General features: G+C 37.4%; 1 protein-coding gene across 6 annotated transcripts in view; it reads left to right on the forward strand.

Moving 5' to 3' along the window:
* Window positions 1-20,650, forward strand: part of FAM133A (family with sequence similarity 133 member A) — an 82,343-nt gene that overhangs the window by 43,622 nt on the left and 18,071 nt on the right. For 5 of the 6 annotated variants that reach the window (XM_070784953.1, XM_070784948.1, XM_070784951.1 and 2 more), the window contains exon 3: window positions 15,347-15,433. The gene's annotated coding sequence lies outside the window, so the exon portion shown is untranslated. Of the gene's footprint in view, window positions 1-15,346; window positions 15,434-20,336; window positions 20,587-20,650 lie in introns of those variants that run through there. The other variant, XR_011565402.1, reaches the window with a different exon arrangement.

A 20,650-nucleotide genomic window follows, 5' to 3' on the forward strand; every position in this document is an offset into this window, starting at 1 on the left:
TAGCAATTGGGGCTGGAGATACAGGCTTGTGATTCATTTTTTTGTAAGTAGTGTTAGTGTAAATGGAGAAATTATGAAAATTAGTACATAGAGTTAAGCCTAACAAAAGTCATGTAGGTTCCATAAAGGAAATCCACCAAGTTCTTCCATTTAAAACATCCCTGTGTTTTTTAAAACAGATTTTTTTGAATTTAGTATGAAAAAGTGAAAAAGTGGAAATGTTAGTCATTCAGTCATGTCTGACTCTTTGCGACCCCATGAACTGTAGCCTGCCAGGCTCCTCTGTCCATGGAATTCTCTAGCAAAAATACTTTCACTTTTTCATACTACATTTCAATGCATACTATAAAATTTATTCTTTTCAGTGTATAATTCAATGATTTTAGTAGATTAATAGAATTGTGCAACAATCATCACAATTCAGTTTTAAAATTTTTCCATCATCCAGAAATTCTGTGAAACCCATTAGCAGTAAATCTCTTCTCCCATCCTCAGGCTTAAGCAAATACTCTTCTGTTTTCTTTCTGTGTAAATTTGCCTTTTCTGTACATTTAATATAAATGGAATACTATAATACATGGTCCATTGTGCCTAGCTTCTTACACTGAGCATACTTTTAAGGTGTATTCATGTTGTAGCATGTATCAACTTGTTCCTTTTAAGTGATGAATAGTATTCCATTGTGTAAATATAGCACATTTTTTTCATTCATTTACTGCTGCTGCTGCTGCCAAGTCGCTTCGGTCATGTCTGACTCTGTGCAACCCCATGGACTGCAGCCTACCAGGCTTCTCCGTCCATGGGATTCTCCAGGCAAGAACACTGGAGTGGGTTGCCATTTCCTTCTCCAATGCATGAAAGTGGAAAGTGAAAGTGAAGTCACTCAGTCGTGTCTGACTCTTAGCGACCCCATGGACCACAGCCTACCAGGCTCCTCCATCCATGGGATTTTCCGGGCAACAGTACTGGAGTGGGGTGCCATTGCCTTCTCCCATTCATTTACTTGGTGCTGGACATTTACATTTTTTCCATTTATTTTCTTTTTATGGGTAATGCTTCTATGAATAGTGACAACATGCCTCTGTGTGGACATATATTTTTATTTATTCTCATTAGAGGCCATAAAGTAAAATGGCTATTATGTGGGAAAATTTTGTTTGACTTATTAAAAAACTGTCAAAATGTTTTCCAAAGTGTCTGTACCATGTTATATTCCCACCAACAATGCATAGTTGGTCTGCTTTCTCTACATCCTCAAACCTTGATACCGTTTGTCTTTTTTATTTTAGCCATTCTAGTAGATATGTTGGAGAAGGCGATGGCACCCCACTCCAGTACTCTTGCCTGGAAAATCCCATGGACGGAGGAGCCTAGTAGGCTGCAGGCCATGGGGTCGCAAAGAGTCAGACACGACTGAGCGACTTCACTTTAACTTTTCACTTTCATGCATTGGAGAAGGAAATGACAACCTATTCCAGTGTTCTTGCCTGGAGAATCCCAGGGATGGGGGAGGCTGGTGAGCTGCCGTCTATGGGGTTGCATAGAGTCAAATACGACTGAAGCAACTTAGCAAGCAGCAGTAGTAGCAGCAGTGGATATGTAGCAGTTTCTAATTGGTATTTTGATTTACATTTCCCTAATGATTGATGATGCAAAGAGTCAGACACGACTTGGCGAGTAAATTAACTTAATGATTAATGATGTTGCATATCTTTTCATATCCTTTTAATCCATTCATATCTTCTTTCACAAAATGTTGAATCAAATTATTTGCCTATTTTTAATTTGTTTTTTCTTCCTAATAATTATTGAGTCATAAGTGTTATTCAAATACTCTGTATACAAGCTTATTTTATTATTTTTTTTAATATGCCTTTCTCTTTTAATCCCCTACCTCCTCAAATTCTCAAAAAAAAAAAAAAAAAAACCCAGAAATTAAACATACAGAAGCTCAAAGAACCAAACAACCCAGCCTGAATAGCAGACTCCTTCCCACAGAGGCCAAAGTTCTGGGTGCTGGGGTCTCCATTCAGAGCCTAGTAGTTAAAGCTGGTGCAGAATAAGGTGCTCCAAAAGCTACCAGTAACCCTGACTAAAGGGACTTTCTGCACAGGAGCATCCCTTCCAGGGCTAGTCCATGTAAAAAGTGGTGTTTGTTGGTCTTGTGAAAGAGCTCCTTCCTGTGGGAATCCAGAAACTAGCTGTATGAGCCCTGTAGGAGGCCAAGCCTAAGGCCCCCCACCCCCTACCACTATAGACAAGGCACTCAGGCAGCAGAAAGTAGCCCCTGGACCAGCCGTGGCTGTGTATCTACAAGCTGTTTATTAGATCTGTGATTTGCAAATACTTTCTACTAGTCTGTCGCTTTTAAGTTTATTTTCTTATTGGTGACTTTTGAGGAGCAGAAGTTGATAAATTCAAATTGATCAAGTTTGTCTTCTATGGGTCACACCCTCAGTATTGTATCTCTGCCCTGCTCAAGGTCATGAAAATTTTATCTTTTTTCTTCTATAAGTTACTTATTTTAGCTCTTAAATTTGGGTCTGTGATCCATTTTGAGTTAAGTTTTTATATATGGCTTAGCATGAAGCAAGGGTCTAATTTCTTTCCCTGTTTTTTTTTTTTTCTTTGAATGCACTACCTGGCTTGCAGGATCTTAGTTCCCCAGCCAGAGAAAGCACCAAGTCCTAACCGCTGCTGCTGCTGTTGCTGCTAAGTGGTTTCACCACTCCAGTATTCTTGCCTGGAGAATCCCAGGGATGGGGGAGCCTGGTGGGCTGCCATCTATGGGGTCACACAGAGTCGGACATGACTGAAGCAACTTAGCAGCAACAGCAGCAGCAGCGGTTAGGACTTGGTGCTTTCTCTGGCTGGGGAACTAAGATCCTGCAAGCCAGGTAGTGCATTCAAAGAAAAAAAAAATAGGGAAAGAAATTAGACCCTTGCTTCATGCTAAGCCATATATAAAAACTTAACTCAAAATGGATCACAGACCCAAATTTAAGAGCTAAAATAAGTAACTTATAGAAGAAAAAAGATAAAATTTTCATGACCTTGAGCAGGGCAGAGATACAATACTGAGGGTGTGACCCATAGAAGACAAACTTGATCAATTTGAATTTATCAACTTCTGCTCCTCAAAAGTCACCAATAAGAAAATAAACTTAAAAGCGACAGACTAGTAGAAAGTATTTGCAAATCACAGATCTAATAAACAGCTTGTAGATACACAGCCACGGCTGGTCCAGGGGCTACTTTCTGCTGCCTGAGTGCCTTGTCTATAGTGGTAGGGGGTGGGGGGCCTTAGGCTTGGCCTCCTACAGGGCTCATACAGCTAGTTTCTGGATTCCCACAGGAAGGAGCTCTTTCACAAGACCAACAAACACATGGGGAACACATGTTTTAAAATTATTAAAAAAAAAAAGAAAAAAGAAAAAAAAAGAATAATAAACAAGTAAAGTAAAAATAAAAAAAAAAGAATAAAAAAAAAAAATACTGGAGTGGGTTGTCATTTCCTTCTCCAATGCATGAAAGTGAAAAGTGGAAGTGAAGTCACTTACTCGTGTCTGACCCTCAGCAACCCCATGGACTGCAGCCTTCCAGGCTCTTCCATCCATGGGATTTTCCAGGCAAGAGTACTGGAGTGGGGTGCCATTGCCTTCTCCACCTAACCACTGGAACATCAGGAAATTGCCCCTCTATTTTTATTCAAATATGGATATCCAGTTGTCCTACTCCGTTTGTTGAAAAGACTACACTGTCCCCCATTGAATTGTCTTGGTACCTTTGTGGGAAATCAACTGACTGTAAATTTTAGAATTTATTTCTGAACTTTGAATTCTGTTCCACTTATCCATGTACCTATCTTTGGGTCAATACCATATTGTCTGATTAACTGTGGTTTTTATCTTAAGTTTTGAAATTAGCAAGTCTGAGTCCTCCAATTTTGTTCCACATTTTCAGGTTTGTTTTGGCTATTCTGGTCCCTTGTGTTTCCAGTTGAAATTTACAATCAGCTTGTCAATGTCAGTTTCTGCAAGGAAGCCAGCTGGGACGTTCATAGGCATTGTATTTAGTCTATCCATCAATTTAGGATGAATTACTATCTTGGTAATATTGAATCTTCCTATCTAAGGGCATGAAATATCTATTTATTTAAATATTCTTTAATTTTTCTCAGCAGTGTTTTGTGGTTTTTAGTGTATAAGTCCTGGAAGAATCTCTGTGCTGAATGAACTGAGGGGTGGAAGGTATGGGAGCAGCTCCAGGTCCTAATGCCACAGATTCCCATTCTTTGTACCCCAAGGTCAGAGATGTTTGGAATAAACACTCCTCAGATGGGTATATAGTTTTGGTCAGTTTTCAGAGTGCTGAAATGGTTATTTTGTTAATTTTGTCCAGGTTTATAATGCTTTAGGGAAAGATTTCCTGACCTCCTCATTTAGCCATACCTGGAAGTTCCAACATGTGTGTGTGTTTTATGAGAATTTGTGTTCCAAATACTTCTAACTCCAAAATCCCAGTGATAGAATATCTACTGAGCAATGCTAATTCGTTAAAAAAAATATATCAAACTGCCACTTGTCTTGTAAAGACAAAACATTTAACTTACTGGTAACTTTTTGTGTAGCATTGACTATGTGTTAGAGTTGTGATGAAAGTGACTAAAATTGACTGCATAATTTAGTTCAAATAAGCAGATCTATCAAGCACTTCTTATGTGTTTGGTACACATAATACACAGGATTTGATAGATGAATAAATCATTAGTGTTACCCTAAAGAAATTTTCCATGTTGTGTCAGAGTCTTTAAGTATACTTCACGTCTACAAGTCTTCAGAGTCTGAAGTATAAGTAGACAGCCAAGTGTAAATCCCTTTGGAGCCCCAAACTCATATAATTAACTGCCTATTCAAAATCTCTATTTGGATGTCTAATGGGCATCTCAAAATTAACATGCACAAAAATGAATTTGCTCACCCACCTTTTAAAACTAATCTTCTTTAGTGACCCCATCTCAATAAGTGGTACTTCTCTCTGCCAAGTTTCAGATACTTAATAGTTATCCTTGATTTGTTTTTGTCCTCCCTTACACCCTATCCAATCAGTCAACAAGTCCTATTGCTTCTACCTCCAAAATAGTATCTCATATATATCTGCTCAATTGTCTCCTACTCTAATGTCAACATCCTAGTCCAAACCATGTCCATTTACTGCCACCACCCCCTCCAAGCTATCATACCTGGACTACTGCCTAGTGTATCACCCTGCATTCCTTCCTAGACAGCTAATATCAATTCTTCACATGTGGGGCAAAGTAATGTCAGGCGAGTGTAATCTCCTCAGTTCTGTCTCATCTCAACAAAATTTGAAGTGACAGACATTAAAGCCCTCAGTGTGTCACAGCTCTTGAACAGACTGTGTTGTAGCTCTCAGGTCTTGAACAGCCCGTGTTATAGCTCTTAGACAGATCAGTGTTACAGCTCCATGTTACAGCTCAGTTTTATTTAGAAAATAGCAGGAAAATACATCCTCGAGGCGTGAAGGCATGCAGATCCAAACACGCGAAGAGAAAAGACAGCCCTGGCCCCTTGGCTCCTCTTTTTATGTTTTTTCCTCCTCCCGCCCCGCCCCTCCACCCCCACCCCCCCCCCACCCCGCACCGCCCCGGCCTGCCCTATGTAAATTGGGCTAGCCAGGAGTGCTGTTTGTTCTACGTGAGGTCCTCATTCACATCCTTGGACCTTCCTTTGACCTTCCTTTGTTCTATTTTCACAGGCTTTTCCCTTCCTTGTCTTTTAGCCACTGCCATTTTGGACTCCTGTTTCCTATTCTAACTACCTAACAGTAATCTTTGAAAAATGGAAATCTGATCATGTCACTTCCCTGCATAAAATTTTCAGTGGTTACTCAATTGATATACAATGTGGTGCCCAGTTAAGTATATTATTCAAGAGCTATGGCAATTTAGCCCCAACCTAGTCCAACTAACCTAGATCTCCCACCTAGATTAACATTCCTTCTGTTTGAAGAGGAAAAGGTAAAATTTTACATAACCTCCTTCTCTTCTGCCTCTGTAACTCAGCTTGCCCCTTGCAAGGTCTAGATCACATAGGTCATGTAGTCTCAGAAAGTGGAGACTTGCAATACTAGGAACTGAAGTTTATCTCACTCACCCTTGTCCTGCTCTTTCCAGTCACCCAGCCCCTGCAAACCTGCTTAACCATACCTCTCCAGGTCAGGCATCATTCTCCCCATCTTGACCACTGTTCCCATGCACACAAAACCCCTTAGTTTAAGCTAGCCTATTACCAGCTAGTGTTTCCCACTACAGTCTGTCTATAAAAACTCTGTAATCACTTTGGGGCTCAGAGCTTGGAGTGTTAACTCCACTGGGCCCACTGGAGTAATAAACCTGAGATCTGCAACTCTCCGAGTATGCTGCTTAGTTTCTCAAGAACTGGTTCCTTCAACATGTTTACAGTCTTACCTTTTTTTTTTAATTTTATTTTTAAACTTTATAATATTGTATTAGTTTTGCCAAATATCGAGATGGATCCGACACAGGTATTCTATTTTCAACATAGTGGAGAAATAGAAAACATATTTTTCTAAAATACAAATATGAGCAGGTCTCTTTTCTCCTTTATTCAGAAATCTTCCCATAAGTTTTATGCCAAAGTTCATCTCTAATATTGCCTATAAGGTTCTTCAAGATCAGTTCAGTTCAGTCGATCAGTCGTATCTGACTATTTGTGACCCCATGAACCGCAGCACGCCAGGCCTCCCTGTTCATCACCAACTCCTGGAGTTCATCCAAACCCATGTCCATCGAGTCGGTGATGCCATATAACCATCTCCTCTGTCATCCCCTTCACCTCCTGCACTAAATCTTTCCCAGCATCAGGGTTTTTTCAAATGAGTCAACTCTTCACATCAGGTGGCCAAAGTATTGGAGTTTCAGCTTCAACATTAGTCCTTCCAATGAACACCCAGGACTGATCTCCTTTAGGATGGACTGGTTGGATCTCCTTGCAGTCCAAGGGACTTTCAAGAGTCTTCTCCAACACCACAGTTCAAAAACATCAATTTTTCGCTGCTCAGCTTTCTTTATAGTCCAACTCTCACATACATGACCACTGGAAAAACCATAGCCTTGACTAGATGGACCTTTGTTGGCAAAGTAATGTCTCTGCTTTTTAATATGCTGTCCAAGTTGGTCATAAGTTTCCTTCCAAGGAGTAAGCGTCTTTTAATTTCATGGCTGCAGTCACCATCTGCAGTGATTTTGGAGTCCAGAAAAACAAAGTCTGACACTGTTTCCACTGTTTGCCCATCTATTTGCCATGAAATGATGGGACTGGATGCCATGATCTTTGTTTTCTGAATGTTGAGCTTTAAGCCAACTTTTTCACTCTCCTCTTTCACTTTCATCAAGAGGCTCTTTAGTTCCTCTTCACTTTCTGCCATAAGGGTGGTGTCATCTGCATATCTGAGGTTATTGATATTTCTCCCAGCAGTCTTGATTACAGCTTGTGCTTCCTCCAGCCCAGTGTTTCTCATGATTCACACTGCATAGAAGTTAAATAAGGAGGGTGAGCCTTGATGTACTCCTTTTCCTATTTGGAACCCGTCTGTTGTTCCATGTCCAGTTCTAACTGTTGCTTCCTGACCTGCATACAGGTTTCTCAAGAGGCAGGTCAGGTGCTCTGGTATTCCCATCTCTTTCAGAATTTTCCACAGTTTATTGTGATCCACACAGTCAAAGGCTTTGGCATAGTCAGTAAAGGAGAAATAGATGTTTTTCTGGAACTCTCTTGCTTTTTTGATGATCCAGCAGATGTTGGCAATTTGATCACTGGTTCCTCTGCCTTTTCTAAAACCAGCTTGAACATCTGGAAGTTCACTGTTCATGTATTGCTGAAGTCTGGCTTGGAGACTTTTAAGCATTAGTTTACTAGTGTGTGAGATGAGTGCAATTGTGCCGTGGTTTGAGCATTCTTTGGCATTCCCTTTCTTTGGGATTGCAATGAAAACTGACCTTTTCCAGTCCTGTGGCCCCTGCTGAGTTTTCCAAATTTGCTGGGAGCATATTGAGTGCAGCACTTTCACAGCATCATCTTTCAGGATTTGAAATAGCTCAACTGGTATTCCATCACCTCCACTAGCTTCATGATCATGCTCCTGCCCATTTCCTCAGCATCATCGCATGGCACCATCACTGTTAATCATTACTTTCCAGTCATATTGGCCTATTGTTTCTTAAAAGAACCAAGCTCATTTGTGCCTCAGTACCTTCATATATTTTTTCCTTCTGCCTTGAATTAATAATCCTCATCCTCTTTATCTGATTAATGACTATTCTTCTTTCAGGTCTTATTTTAATTCCCACTTTCAGAGAGAGAGATCTTCCTGATCCCATTGACTAAGTACTAGTTATGTGCTGTTATAAAACCCTTTCTATTTTCTTTATAGCACTCTAACAGTTATAAATATATAGTTTTGCTGTGCTTCATCACTCAGTCATGTCCAACTCTTTGTCACCTCATGGACTGCAGCCTGCCAGGCTCCTCTATCCTAGGTGGTTCTCCAGGCAAGAATACTGGAGTGGGTTTCCATGCCCTCCTCCTAGGGATCTTTCTAACCCAGGGATCAAATCCAGGTCTCTTGCATTGCAGGTGGATTCTTTACCAGTTGAGCCACCAGGAAAGCCCTTGTACATAGGTGTGTGTGTGTGTGTGTGTGTGTGTGTGTGTGTGTGTGTGTATACGTATGTGTATGTGTAGTTAATTTGTTATAACTACTTGTTATATGTAACTATATAATTATATAGTTATTTGTAGGTTATTTATTTAAAATGAACATTCCTAAAATCTGTGAGGGACCATGGCTATATTATAATGTCACCAGCATTTTTTAGCACAGTGCTGGGTGCATAGTAAACACTCAATAAATATTGGCTGAAGTAACTAGTGAACATGCCATAGTAACATAGGGATAAAGAACTTGTTTCCCACTAGGAGGATCTGGAAAGTTGGAGGTTAAAGCAAAAGTATTCTAGGCAAAGGAAACAAAATGTTTGTACAAAGAATTAGGAAATATATTTGAGAAGTAGTAAGGTATTTTCTGTTGCTGAAGCATAGGCATTTCAGTGACACATGGAAGAAAAAAAGAAAATAAGAGGAAGAGTTAAGGAGAAATGAGTTTGGAGAAGCAGGTCAGGATCAGGGTCATTCTGCCAAACTAAGGAATTCAAGTTCAATTAAATAAATTTTAGGGAGTGACCACATCAGATTTTCTTTAAAGAAAGGTAACTAGAATTGGGCAGGGTAGAAGAGGGACAGGACAGAAAAAAAAGAGTAAAGAATAATATGTATGCAAGTGGGGTATATGTGATGCACAATATTTGCATAGCAGTCTGTATTTTTTATAGCACCCTCCTAAAACTTTACCATTGTGTGCTTGTTTGTGTATGTGCATGAGGAAGAGAGAGAGAGATGTCATTCAGATATACCTGAATTTCAAAATTTGTCACAGGGCCTCCATTTATGTCCTCATGATATCATGATAATTCTTAATACTAACAACTCTAAAAATATTAAATTATTTCAGCCTGTAACATTTAACTGTTTGAAGTATGTTCACTTATAAGACTATATTTGATTTTCACCCAAAGCCATACAATAGAGACAACTTTTTTTTTTTTTTTTTTTAGAGACAACTTTTTTTTATTTACCAATGTGAAGACTGGATTCACAGAGGCTAAAAGACTAGCCTACAGTTATATAACTAGTAAAGCTAAGATTTAGCATTGCAACCCTTTTCTAAGTCCAAGATCCTTCTCAATTTAGTACACATCCTTTCATTTTACTACTAATTTTACTGTTCTGCCTTTTACAACTCATGCTTTTAAAATAAAAGTTTCATACTGAGTTTTCATAACTTTGAAATAACAACAAGGTTAGCTTCCCTCAAGTTGCTCTTTTGAAACATTTTCACAATCTATAAGGCCTGAACAAAGAATTTCGTAGATAAATGATCATAGATTACAATCTTAACAAAAAATATGTGTTAATTATTAGCTTGTAAAAAAATACATTTAAAAAATATTTAATTAAAAAAAAAATCTGTGGGTAAGAATGAGCACTCATAGAAGAACTGCATTGTATTGGTAGAACAGGAATCATCCCATTTCCTTAGAAAGTGAAGATAAGATTAAAAAAAAAAAGATTAAAGATGCTAAAAGATGGAAATACTAGTATAACTGAACATCTTTTGAGAAAGATGGTATGGCATACTTATCATTTATAGTAACTTCATTTGGAATGTGTTTTTTTAGAGAACATTGTTTTTTATTTTTTAATATAAATTTATTTATTTTAATTGGAGGTTAATTACTTTACAATATTGTATTGGTTTTGCCATACATCAACATTAAGACTTTATTTTTTAGAGAAGTTTTAGGTTTACAATAAAATTGAGAGAAAGGTACAGAGATTTCCTTGCACTCTGCCCTCCACATGCTCATGTGTGTGTGTGCTCAGTCACTCAGTTGTGTCTGACTTTTTGCAACCCCAAGGGCTGTAGCTGCCAGGCTCCTATGTCCATGGAATTTTCTAGGCAAGAATACTGGAGTGGGTTGCCATTTCCTTCTCCAAGGGTATCTTCCCATCCCAGGAAAAGACCCAGGTTGTATGTTCTTCGTTTGTTTTTACCAAAAATGAACCTACACTGATACATTATAATCACCCAAAGTCTACCTTAGGGTAGACTCTTGGCATTGCAGATACTATGGGTTTGGACAAAGGCATGGTGATGTATATGGGCTTCCCTAGTGGCTCAATTGTAAAATAATCTGCTTGCCAATGTAGGAGGTGTGGGTTCAATCCCTGGGTCAGGAAGATCCCCTGGAGAAGGAAATAGCAACCCACTCCAGTATCCTTGCCTGGGAAATCCCATGGAGAGAGAAACCTGGCAGGCTATAGTCCATGGGATTGCAAAATAGTTGGATATGACAGTGACTAAACAACAGAACAACAGTGGTGACATGTATACACCATTATAGTATCATACATAGTATTTTCACTGCTCTACATATCCTCTGTGCTCTGCCTATTCATCTCCTTCTCCCACAGCCCCATCCCTGGAAACCACTGATTTTTTTTTTTTAATTGTCTAAATAGTTTTGCCTTTTTCAGTATAATGGTGTCAAAAATTCAAGGTGAAGTTGAGAAAAATTAGAAGCCACAGTAAGATAAGCCACCTGCAAAAGTAACCCAAAGGACTGCTTCTAGTAGATAATTTAATTTGGACACCTAAAAGTTGTGGTTGAGTTCCGGGGAGGCATGAATAGAATGTGAACATAAATTGAAAAGGTAAAATCTAATCAATTAATGGAAGACTGAATTATCAGAAAGAAAAAAAAAATGCATTAGGGAAAATCAGAGAACTAGCTGCATGTTTCCAGCAATGTCTAGGAAAGAGAGTGCCCTGATTATCAGATTGGAATACTTTAGTTGCCCACCTAATGGTGGATATTGGTTCAGTTCAGTTCAGTTCAGTCGCTCAATCGTGTCCGACTCTTTGTGACCCCATGAACTGCAGCACACCAGGTCTCCCTGTCCATCACCAACTCCTGGAGGCCACCAAAACCCATGTCCATAAACTCAGTGATGCCATCCAACCATCTCATCCTCTGTCATTCCTTCTCCTCCTGCCCTCAATCTTTCCCAGCATCAGGGTCTTCTCAAATGAGTCAGCTCTTCGCATCAGGTGGCCAAAGTATTGGAGTTTCAGCTTCAACATCAGTCCTTCCAACGAACACCCAGGACTGATCTCCTTTAGCATGGACTGGGTGGATCTCCTTGCAGTCCAAGGGACTCTCAGGAGTCTTCTCCAACACCAAAGTCCAAAAGCACCAATTCTTCGGTGCTCAGCTTTCTTTATAGTCCAGCTCTCACATCCATACATGACTACTGGAAAAACTAGCCTTGACTAGACAGACCTTTGTTGACAAAGTAATGTCTCTGCTTTTTTATATGGTTTCTAGGTTGGTCATAACTTTCCTTCCCAGGAGTAAGCATCTTTTAATTTCATGGCTGCAGTCACCATCTACAGTGATTTTGGAGCCCAGAAAAATAAAATCAGCCACTATTTCCAATGTTTCCCCATCTATTTGCCATGAAATGATGGACTGGATGCCATGACCTTAGTTTTCTGAATGTTGAGCTTTAAGCCAACTTTTTACTCTCCTCTTTCACTTTCATCAAGAGGCTCTTTAGTTCTTCTTCACTTTCTGCCATAAGGGTGGTGTCATCTGCATATCTGAGGTTAGTGATATTTCTCCCGGCAATCTTGATTACAGCTTGTGCTTCCTTCAGCCCAGTGTTTTTCAGGATGTATTCTGCATATAAGTTAAATAAGAAGGGTGACAATATACCGCCTTGACCTACTCCTTTTCCTATTTGGAACTAGTCTGTTGTTCCATGTCTAGATAGATCAAATTAAATCTTGAGGCAGTAATCATTAAGAATATCTACTGAGTCATTTTTTAATGATTTTCAGGTTCATATGTACTTTGAATTTTGTACTTTTTACATGTTTTATCTAATGGATTCAGGATGCTGGTTATCAAACTGAACAACCCTATGTTTACAATGTTTCCAGTTATAAACTAATGCATGAGCATCTGATTTATACATTGATATCATGGACTTTAGTTAGTGTGAATTAGCCTCCCTCATCCAGGTACAACTGGCACACTGATAAAATAGTATAAAGTTTTACATAAATTGAAGCAAATATTATGACTGTATGGAAAAGCATGTGGGTAACATCATTTATCTATTTGCAATCAACAAAGGAACTAAGTTGTTATACAAAATACACTTATGTTTCTCTTATTTTTATTGTTGAAATTTCCTCATGGAATGGTTTTTGGACTTTTTACCATAATAACCTGAGGAAATTATTAAAATTACACATTTGTGGGACTTAGAGACTCTGATAACACTTAGCCTGGGATGAAGCCTAGGACTCTGCATTAAAAAAAAAAAAAAAAAAAAAAAACAGCCTATATGATTCTGAGCTTGAGCACTAGTGGACTTTATCTTGAATTGCACTGTTTTCCAAAAAAAAATTTTGCTATATTTAAATAAGCCTGGGGTTCTTAAAGCGATTTTTCACAGCTGGGCAAAATTCATGATTTCTGTTGGGTTTCTGTTATAATGACATCATAATCAGTTTCAGACCTCTAGTCAGAACTGTGTATTCAAATCACAGCAAGGATTGAGGAAGTGGATGGAAGGTTTGTTAGGATAACAGACAGGGGCAGCACCAAGGGAAGACAAAATGGCTGCCATCTTCACTGTACTGTGTGCCCCAAAGTGAGGAAAAGAAAGTAGAATCCTTTGAAGTCCTCCCTGTTCAAGAGCAGAAGCAAATAGGTAAGTGTTGATGCCAAGGCACAGCCTAGGCAGTATAACCCCCTTCCAAATTCTTATCATCTCCACATCTCCAAGTGAGACAATCTTAAGTAGAAGCAATGTGCTTCCTATGAAAATGCAACTTTTAAGTCCCTAACTTTTTCTGATGAGAAGAGCTGACTCACTGGAAAATACCTTGATGTTGGGAAAGATTGAGGGCAGGAAGAGAAGGGGATGATAGAGGATGAGATGATTGGATGGCATCACTGCCTCAATGGACATGAGTTTGAGCAAACTCCAGGAGATGGTGGGAAACCTGGTGTGCTGCAGTTCATGGGGTTGCAAAGAGTTGGACACAACTTTGTGACTGAACAACAACAGCAACTTTCACTCAGAGCCAGATTGCTGCCCCTAAATACCTCTTGCATACAAATTTTCCATCTTACTCTGGAAATGAGGAAGTATTTAATTGATGTGCAATTGGAGGAGGATTCAAGAGATGGGAGTGAGGGGAAAGTAAGAGTAAGAAATTGGTTGGCAGAAAGTGGTATAGGTTAGGATGACAAACAAGAAGTAGCAGAACTAGAGTTTGAATCCATCAGACTCCAAAGTCGATATACCTCTTTATTAAATTTTTCTAACATTAATGTACTTAATAATTACCTGAGGGTCATGTTAAAAATACGTTCATGACCCCAGAAGTTATGATTTAGTAGGATTTATATGGAGTCCAGAAACCTATATTATTATCAAGTATCACAGATATTAATAATTCTGATGCAGATAATCAGTGGACATATTTTGAGAAAAGTTTCCTAGAGGAATAGTTCTCAAACCATTTGGTTTAAGGATCCCCTTACACTATTAGAAATTACTGAGAACCCCAAGGAGCATTTGTTTATGTGGTAAAGAATATCTGATAAATAATAGCTATTGATATGTATGGTATTAAAAACTAAACAGAAATTTTAAAATATTAATCCATTTGAAAATGCCAATAATAAGACCATTAAATTTTAACTAGATAACATTGTGTGAAAAATAATTATATCTTCAAAATTAAAAACATCTAATGAACAGAGTTGTATTAGTTTAACATTTTTCAAATCTCTTTTATGCTGACTTAATAATTCTCATATATATGTCTACATTCAATTTTTTGTGATGCAATGTTTTGGTTGAAGTATATGAAAAAAAAACAAAAACAAAACTCAAGCCTCACACAACATATTTGCAGACAACGTGAAAAGATCCTGGAGACTCCCATGGATACAGGCATCACACTAACTTAGCGTCTTAAAATAATAGCTATTATTGCTATCAGAAATGGTTATGTTCTTCAGTCTGTATTGGTCATCAAAGTTTAGGGACACTAAAGAAGGTAGAAAAATTAATTTGTTCCTTAGACTGTTTGGAGTTGTTAAATTATTTCATAAAATGTATCCCAATATTTCTCTTTTATTAATTTGCTTTATACTTTTCAAAGCACTATAGAAATATAAAATAGGAGTCCAGGTGTTTGGCCAGAATTTTGTTTAAAGAAATTGGGATTAAGAACAAAGATTTCCTTCAGGGTAGAGGAATATCAATAGGCAATGAGGAAGGAATACATTAGGTGAACATAGGAATACATAGGTAGGAAAAGTATAAAAGCAGCAAATAATCTGGAGTTGTTTATAGTGGATATTTGCAATTGAATAAATAACTATAATGGTGAGAAAGTGCTAATCATAACCTTTTAATGAGAGTTATTACTTTGCCTGAATAAAAGAACCCTTTCTTCTGGTCAGCACACCTCTTCAAATTTGGTTATTTTTTGTTGTTGTTGTTACTTTAAGTTTTAGTTCTATAACCTAAAACTTGCTGCCAAATTATGCAAAGACTTTAACAAATATTATCTCATTTCTTATCTTTGGTCAAAGTGGAAGCACCTGAAAAGGAGATTGGAAAAAGGCAGCTGGGAAAGTGAGAGAAAAATTGAATGTTTGTAGTCTTGGAAGCCATTTGAGGTAAGTGTTTCAAGGAGGAGGGAGGGAGTAATCCAATGTGTCAGTTGATGCTGATTGATGAAGTTAAGATAGAAAATGAAAATTGTTCCCATGGAGTGGTTGAGGTGAAAAAGCCTCAAGGTGGTTTTCATTGGTTTAAGTGATATAATAGCATGTTTCTATACTAATGTGTTTTTCAAGAGCTTCAGTAGTGAACACAGTACATACAAATCTTTTCCTTATAGAACCTATAATCCAGTAATTCAAGCTGATGAAAGGCAAGTTTTCTTCCTTTTCAGCATGCTGTACACATATAGCATGCCCAGGTAGCTCAGTGGTACCACTGCCTGCCAATGCAGGAGCCGCAGGAAACTCGGGTTTGATCCCTGGGTTGGGAAGATTCCCTGGAGGAGGCAATGGCAACCCACTCCAGTATTCCTGCCTGGAAAATCTCATGGACAGAGGAGCTTAGTGGGCTACAGTCCATGGAGTCGCAAAGAGCCAGACATGACTGAGCACTCTCAGGCAGATACACGTTTTAGATGTTTCTCTAATTTTTAGGATATCAAATTTATTTTCAAGATGAGAAATTTCATGCTAAAACAATTTGGAGTAGATCAGCCAAATAGATTACAAAATTTTGATAGGCCTGCTTATCAGAAGAGTTAAAGGATTACATAAGTAATCTGTGTTCTCACATTCAGTGCTGTTCAGCAATTTGGGGTTAGAATTGACTTGTTCAATAGAGAAAAACAGTTATCTAGAGTTACTGAGTCTGAAGTAAATCAAGAAAATGTACTGAGATCTTCAAGTTCTTGATTCAGACAATGATATAGGCAGATTATTTCAGTGTCTGTCAAAGGGTGAAAAAGATTCAGGGGAGTCTAGGTAAAAACAGCTGACTTCCTAGTGTGGAAATTTCCTATATTCTTGACTACTGCATGATAACTGTTGCTGGCAATGATATGACAAATAGGTAAAAATAACTGATATGACATGTTAAATATCAGGTTAGCAAATTCTTTGACTCAGAATATCTGTGAAAGTAGTGGATAGAGAGCATGATAATCTGGGCCGTACTACAGTCTTTACTCTTTAGGAATCTGCAATCCAGTGAGGGAAAAGGAAATTACAAGTGACATTCTACATATACATGGCAGGAACACAAATAGCTATGCAAAGGGACAGAGACAGGTAATAAGTAATCTGGACTGTGCACTTCTCTGGTGACTCAGCTGGTAATGAATCCGCCTGCAATGCAGGAGACCAGGGTTCGATCCCTGGGTTGGGAAGATCCCCTGGAGAAAGGAAAAGCTACCCACTCCAGTATTCTGGCCTGGAGAATTCGTATAGTTCATGGGGTCTCAAAGAGTGACATGACTGAGCGACTTTCACACACAATCTGGACTGTAAAGGGAAGAAACTCTTAGTAATTTATAGATTATCCAGGCTGATTTGAATAGTTTCCATTTGCTTTTTGCTGATTATAATTAACACTGTTCCTTAAGCATCCCCATACTTGCAGATGTGAAGAGAGATGGGAAAACTTAAATCAGTCCATTTTAGGAACTCTGTTAACCAGGTTGGGTAAAGAAAGAAATGAAAATAGTGAGTGAAATGGTGTTTTTGAGTTTTCTATACATTTCTAGTTTCCCAAGTTACTTCATTATCATTAAAGTTAGTTGTATCCACCACATGGTTATGCATAAAAACACATTGACTAGTTTAAGCTATTCTCCAACATCCAAGAAAGATTTATGCTTCATGTATCTGAAAATTCTAGATTAATATGGCAATTAATAGAACATCTGCTACAGGTTGTCCCAATTTGTAGAAACTGATATTATCAACCAATTTAAATTTTGTTAACATTAGACACTTTCCTGCTCTTTCAAGGGAGCATTTGTCCTATGACCTTCTGAACTTAAGGGATAGATGTATAGCTACAAATAATCATCATATTTTCATTAGAGTCCTCAGCTAGAATTTGTAGCCATTTTTCATGCTATTAATATAACATTCTTTAATAATGCAGGCTTTAAATCAGGCTTCCAGGGGTCCAATATTGGCTCTACTACTATCAGACATTGGAAAAATTATTTAACCTTCCTGAGACTGACTTTGCTCATCTGTCAGATGGGAAAATAATAGCATCTACTTCATGAAGTAGTGAGAATTCAATGAGATAATCCATGTAGACCACTTGGAACAACACCCATTCGTGGTGAATACTGAATAATTGTAATCATTATTACATGATTGGTGGAAGTAGTCATAGGAATATCAAGTCTACATTTATATAGACTTTAATACTTTTCAGACTATGGCCAAAAAATATTTCATTTGAACCTGGGAACAGGTGACAGGATTGAAAACTGAGACACAGAGAGGTTATGTAATTTGTCTGAGAGCACTCAGTAAGTTAATAGGGAAACTGGTCCTTCACCTCTATAATGATACTGAATTCTAATGATGATTGCTGCATCAGTGAAGTTAAACAGCCTGCCTAGTGAATTTTCCTAAAATACTTTATATGCCTTCATCAAGCCAACTCTTCCTTAGTGTTTTTCTTGGAATTGAAAACTAAGTTTTCTCCCCCTTGAGATGAATACCGAGTTATTTATTTCACATGGTTTTACAAATCAGGCAAGTCCAGCATACTAAACTTATTATTAATACAAGTTTTCACACTTTCCAATGCTTTTCAGTATTCCTCATTATTGTTTCAAATAAGCATCTATAAGTTAGTTATTATAACAAGTCTGTATGATCTGGCCTTTGAATTTTTAGGAAATTTGTATATGTAGTCATTTGTGAGATGAGAGGTGACTCATGTAAATGCACCTAGCTATGCTACTTTTAGTTTATAGCCAGTATATTCATATGTACACATTGCATCAAATTATCTATTCTGTTTTTAGAAATATACTTTAAAAAATTCATGTAACAGTGGCAGAGTACAGAAGGTAGTAATTGAAGCATTGATAGCTGAAAAAACAACTAAAGCTATTTAAAGCTGTGCATAAATAAATGTGTTTTGAACTGTGTTCCCTGGTGAAATAATAGTTTCCTTGGTTTGCTTCCTATGCTTAGGACTTATCTTTCATATGTTGTTGGAAGAGCTGACAAGTGTATCCTGGCACAACTAGATCCAGGGAAAAGTTGACAGATTTTAAACTACAACTGAGTTTGGATTCACAGTGCATTGCCTCAATAAGCATCTCATGATTCTCTTATATAAAATATATCACTTTTAACAGAAAATGTAAATAAAATTATAAGGAATAAATGAAAGGCACAAGTCTATCTCACTTTGAACTTCTAATATATGAGTTATATTCCATTTGCATGACTGGTCAGATGTGAGTGAAATTGATTATATATGTTCAGTGCTGAAAAACACAGACAAGCTTTGTGACTTGAAGTATCTTGTCAAGGGTTTACATAAAACTTATTTATTAAATAGAAATTGGGACAATGGGGAGAAAAGATGTGGCAAACCTTACTTGAGGAGTATTTTTAATAGAAGTAATATCACACAGATGGAAAGGAACTAGTATTCAGTTAGCACTGGTTCATGTAAGGTGATCCCTTGTGTAGAGGAACTTGAATTTTCAGTGGTCCTAGGATGTTTTGGTTGCGTATGTATAACCATGAGTTACCACATCTAAACACACAACAGGGCAAAATCTGTTGTCAAAGAAGACTCAAGAAAGTCATTAGTGAGCATCCAAAACTTATCAAGTGCACTGACAAAATAAGTACTTTTTGGGCAAATGCTTAGTTGAATTTGGGGGGGTGTATGTGTGTGTGTGTGTGTATATATTATATGTACATTATATATATTATTATATATTATATATAATATATAATGGCATTATATAATTATATTATATAATAATTATATAATACTATATACTATATATAATAAATAATATATTATAAATATATTATATATTATTAATATATATAGTATATATATTTATAATATATTTATATATATATATATAAAATGGTTTTCTACAGAGTGTCTGTTATTTTGTTCATGGCTTCTTGACTAGGGCAAAATGTTAAAGGGGCAAAGTTGTTCTTCTGAGGGCCTTTGCTCTTTTCTTTAACTATACTCAGAATTTTCAAACATTTTCAGAAATATATGCAGGAGAGTGCCATTCCTACTAGTTGAGAAATAACCATGATATGGACTCTATTGATGATGAGTCAGTCATGTCACCTAGATGCCACATTATAGTAATCACAGTGTTTTGTGTTCCATCTCCAAATAATTTATATGTGTCATCCAAGTGCAAGGTACTTAGTTCAAGCTTAGTATGTGACTGAATAAATTAAAATAATTTCCTATGTCCTAGCTCTGTCTGCTGAAAGAGTCCAGAAGCAGCAATATTCCAATGGGGGCTAATGCAGAGGATATACAAGATGATCCTAGAGTGTCTTGTAGAATCAGAAAGTAAGGAAGTATTTAGGAGACAAAATGATAAGAGTGTGTCAAAAGGATACAGAAGCCAACTAAAAGAGCCCCTGAAGGCCAATGCTGAAATAATTTCAACAACAAAATAAGTAAAGTAGTATTGAAATATTGCCCAAAGTACAAACTTAATACTCATGATTTATACTGATACAGTGATCAAATCTCCCATACAAAAGAACTTCAAATATTTTATGTAGCTATTTCCCATCAAGGAGGTAGAGCATAAATCTACATTACTTAAGTGTGGATTGCACATAGTGACATCCTTTCAAAGAGTGCAGTATGGAAACAGAGTATGATCTTGCAGTGGAAAAAGCTGGCAAACATTCACTACCTCAGTCTTGTGATCAACATTAACATCAATGATAAGTCACCTTCACGTGTACCCTCAATGTAATGCAGTGAGAATGGTTTTTGACTTGTGTTCTTTCTTCCAAGAACTTGCAGTCTAATTCTAAACATGAGAAAAACCTCAGACAAACCCAAATTGAAGAGTGTCCTGAAAAATCAACATCTGATCAATACTCCTCTCAACGAAGAAAATTCTGACTAACTGCCAGTCTAGAAGAGCCTGGGAGACATGATTACTAAATGTTATATGGTATACTGGATGGATTCCTGGAACAGAAAAAGGATATTAACTTAAAAACTAAGGAAATTTGAATAAAGAATAGACTTTAGTTAATATGAATGTGTCAGTATTGGTTCATTAGTTGTGGCAAATGTACATAGTAATGTAAGATATTATCAAT

Source organism: Bos indicus, chromosome X, assembly GCF_029378745.1.
Source record: "Bos indicus isolate NIAB-ARS_2022 breed Sahiwal x Tharparkar chromosome X, NIAB-ARS_B.indTharparkar_mat_pri_1.0, whole genome shotgun sequence".
In the NCBI taxonomy this organism is placed as follows: Eukaryota; Metazoa; Chordata; class Mammalia; order Artiodactyla; family Bovidae; genus Bos; species Bos indicus.